Below are 4,358 nucleotides of genomic sequence, written 5' to 3'. Positions count from 1 at the left end.
TCTAGAAGATCTTACTGATCTATTAATTCTATAGTTATTTCTTATGTGCCTAAAATATACCAGACAACTTAGATACAAACATGAATGAGAAACACTCAGGACCTAAAGGAGTTTGTAATCTAGTGGGAAAAACAGACACAAAGCTACTAAGTAGAATCCTACTTCTGTGATAGAAGGTACACATGCATTAGTCAGTGTTCTCCAAAGAAACAGAAATGATGGCTAGCTACATAGATATATTATTGTTTCCATCTTCATATATGTGTATCTTGAAATATCTTATTATATAAAATAGTCTATAATATTAATACATCATCAAATTGAATACATTAAGATAAGAGTAGCATGTATATATGTAAATAATAAGGTATATTAACATTATCATTTAATAAATTACATAAGATTAATTATACTTATTGGGATATTAAATAATCACTAATGTAATCATGTTAATGATGTACAGAGAAAGAATAATTTTGAGGAGTTGGCTCATGCAGCTTGGGTTGGGAAGCCTAAAAGTTGTTGAGCAGGCTTGCAAGTTGCAAATTCAAGTAAAAGTTGATGGTGCAGGCTTGAGTCCCCAGTCTGCCAGGCGTGCTATCAGTCTGGAAACACAGGTGGGGGTTTCTATGTTGCAGCCTTGAGGCAGAATTCCTTCTTATTTGGAAAACCTCAGTCTTTGTTGTTAAAGCTTTTAAATGGTTGAACGAGGCCCATCTACATTATGGAAGGTCATATGCTTTACTTAAAGTTGGCTGATTGTGAATGTTAATCACACATAACATACATTTACAGCTCCATCTAGGCTATTATTTGAGCAAAGAACTGAGCACCATAGCCTGTACAAGTTGACCCATAAATTTAATCATCACACTCTGTGAACAAGTTATCATATTAACACAACCAGTGAGAATACTCAGGGAGAACCCTAAATTTCACACCTTTTCCAGATTTGTATTGGACAGGCTATGCCACTGGGGCTTTGGAGGGACCTGTCAGGCAAATTTTGGTGGCATTATGCCAGAGCCTGAAAGAGCTAGCTCTCCTTTCTCTCCTTTCTGTCGTTCTTCTTCAGTGTCACACTTACTAATCACTTCTCACCTTTCTTTGCCAAACCAATTCTATTTCTGTTTTCTCTTTTCCTGTTTCTTTATTCATCACTTCTTAATCTTTCCACTATCTCTGACTTTCTAAAAATGTTTAGTCTCTTCTCTTTTCCTTCTCACCCCTTACTGATGGTCTCCGAGGTTTGCCTCTATATCTAGTTTCTTTCCCACCCTACTTATTCTCCATGGAAGATGTCATTCATTTCCAAGCTTTCAAATGCCATCTATGCATTAATGGCTTCAAATCATCTCTCTCTTACTGGCATTCTGTTCCATGCTCCAGATTCGTGCTATACTTTCAACTATTTTTCTAGCTACATTGACTTTAATGTATAAAATATTAGTGCCCATCATTTCCATACCCTGGAACCTACCTTTGAGAACCCCAAAATAAAGAGTAACTTCATTATTTGAAATGGAAAGTGGAGATTGCGGTGCTTTTATCATCCTTCCTGAACACACCAGAACTTTTATCTTATAATAATAACCCTTCTTGCCCAAGATGCCTGAGATATGAAGTAGAATTTGCTACATTCTACAAACAGGAGGCTTCTAATATCACAGATTTGAAAGAACTGTCTAGGATTACTAGTAGTTGGGATGAGATGCAACCCAATGAGGCTCACTAGTGGAAGCAGAGCCATCTATACTGCCATCAGCCTATATTTCATTTTTCTAGTCTATATAAGGAGAGGACTGGGAAGAGAAGAGAAGGGATCCTTGAAGTCATTGCCTTTGGAGCAGTGTCATGTTTGTAGTGAGAAGTTTTTATCCCTTTCCCAATGGAGAACAGAGAAAAATACCACCAGCAGCATTACCCAAAGCAACATGATGGAAGGGCCCCAAGAGAATCAATAGTTAAGACTGGTGATGCCTAGAAGAAAAGATGAAAATTCTGCAACATTGATACCTGTGCTGCATCGGAGTGCAGTGTAGAGAAAAGGTTCTTAGGAGTATTTAGCACATGTACCCTTTGTAAAAAGACATAAAGACAATTTTTGGTGCACTGCTCTGGAAGTAGATGGCCCTGGGAGCATCCTGTACCAGCTGGACTTAAAAGGACCACAGTATAATGTATCTGGGAACAATAGGAGAGTGAGGGATGGAGGTACTCTACTGTAGCCCAGTTATGCACAGCCCTCCAAACATATGCAACAGAACCTAGTGTTTCCTGCTTCAGTCCACTTGAAGAAGCACAGAGAGTAGAGATAAGTTGGTGTTGTGGTGTTGTTAGGCAGTTTAAATGAGGTGATGCCCCTCCTGAGAAGAGCTCTGAGGAAAGGACTGAGTTAAAGTTGACACAGCTGCCTTACTTTTGAAAGGTATTCAATGATAGAAGGGGCCCAGATGAAGTTGATTCACACACACAGACAAATGCACGCAATTCATGTGCTGTCACCATGGAGGCCACAGACAAAAGGGACAATCATCCACTGTGCCATCAAGGGTGACTTCCAGCCAATGACAGTTGACTAGTTACTAAGAAAATTCTAAGTCTGCATTCCTGTCTCACCTCTATGTCCCCACAATAGGGCCAAGCTTTGAAAAATGGCTGAGGGCAGGGGTGTGGGGTTACTTGAAGCCAGCTCATGAACTTCACTCTCCTCCTGACTTTAAGAAACAGCCATGGTCAGATCTCAAGACTAAAGTGGGGAAAGAACAGTCAACAAATAAAATCTGGTGTTTCTTGGCAGCTTTAGAGGGGATTGGACTACATTTAAACATTAAAAACTGCCTTCTAAAAAAGGGCTTCTGTTGTGAGTGGCACACATAGGGCAGCTTGATTGCTCTACGTACGGAATTGACATCAAGAGATTTCGGAAGCATAACTTTTTGGTACCTGGGCAGCTAGTGATTTTTGGTCCTGGCACCCTTGACATACTAAAAAACAAAAACAAAAACAAACAAACAACAAAAAAACAACCTACCTTTTAATCATTAAAAGAGACAATAATGTTATGAAATTTGCCTAAGATGTATGTGAACTGGACCAAGAAAGAAGAATGGTTGACAGAATATGGTGGAAATAAATGATTGGAAATAGATATAAATACCTCCATCAATCAGTTACCCAAATCTTAAGTCTCTGCTCCTATTACAGGCAGGGAAAGTTTAGGGCTTGAGAGCCAAACTAGTATCTCTCTCTGACACTGATTCACCACCTCACCCGCTTCCCTCTCCCTTGTAACTTCTTTTCTGATTTCCAAAACCTCAAAATAAGTTTTATTCCCTTTTATTACCCCCCAAAAAACACTACCGAAGACTGTATCCTCAGTCTTTTTTGTTAAGATTTTATTTATTTATTTTTAGAGAGGGAAGGGAGGGAGAAAGAGAGAGAGAGAGAAACATCAATGTGCCGTTGCTGGGGGCCATGGCCTGCAACCTAGGCATGTGCCCTGACTGGGAATCGAACCTGTGATGCTTTGGTTCGCAGCCTGTGCTCAATGCACTGAGCTGTGCCAGCCAGGGCTGTATCCTTAGTTTTGAGTGATCTCCTGAATCACTGATTGTACCTATTGCCCTGGAGGCCACAAGGATGAAGTTCCAAGTAGTGGTACTGAAGAGAGAAGAACTTCCTCTGAGAAACAAGACTGGCCTTGACCCAAACATGGGCAGAATGCAAGCAGAATTACCACCATTCACTATACAGGGATCTATAGACTGGAGGATGCTTATCTTGAGGCCTCGGAGACTTCTTGAGGGTACATGACATAAATAGTGCCAAGTGAGTCCTTTTGTGGATGCTTAAATTTCATGTGTTTTCTCCCAGGTTGAGAAAGATTCATTTGGCCTGCTGCTTCTGCTTTCTCATTTATTCATTAGCTTGTGTCCTCTTCTTTGCCCACATCCATCCTGATTCTTATTAAAATAAACTACCCATAATAAGTAGTAATAAACTACTACTACCTGTAGAAGAAGGGCAGGGAATGCTCCTGGGAGCCAAATAGAGATAAATTGAGAGTAAAAGTAGATTATTTCAGGTAAGCAATATGGAAAGGGGAGAAGAAGGTAAATTTTTGCCCATTTTTTCCTCTCTCTTTCTCTCTCTCGCTCTCTCTCTGTCATCCCTCCCTCTCTTTTCCTACTTAGATTTTTTTTTTTCAATCAGAACAGATGACCTTGTTTGGATGTTTCCAATTTTTTTTATCCTCACTAGAGAAAATGCTTATTAATTTTAGAGAGAGGAGAAGGGAGGAAAAGAGAGAAACATTGATTAGTTGCCTTCTTATATATGCCCTGATAGGGGACCAA

At 39.7% G+C, this 4,358-nt stretch overlaps 1 non-coding gene across 1 annotated transcript; it reads left to right on the top strand.

The window, feature by feature from the left end:
• Positions 1-2,847: 2,847 nt before the first annotated feature.
• On the top strand, positions 2,848-2,981 carry LOC114493708. The gene has a single exon (XR_003684315.1). It is a non-coding gene; the product is annotated as a U11 spliceosomal RNA (small nuclear RNA).
• The last annotated feature ends 1,377 nt before the right edge of the window (positions 2,982-4,358 follow it).

This window comes from Phyllostomus discolor, chromosome 1, assembly GCF_004126475.2.
Source record: "Phyllostomus discolor isolate MPI-MPIP mPhyDis1 chromosome 1, mPhyDis1.pri.v3, whole genome shotgun sequence".
In the NCBI taxonomy this organism is placed as follows: domain Eukaryota; kingdom Metazoa; phylum Chordata; class Mammalia; order Chiroptera; family Phyllostomidae; genus Phyllostomus; species Phyllostomus discolor.
This window is presented reverse-complemented; position numbering and strand designations above follow the sequence as displayed.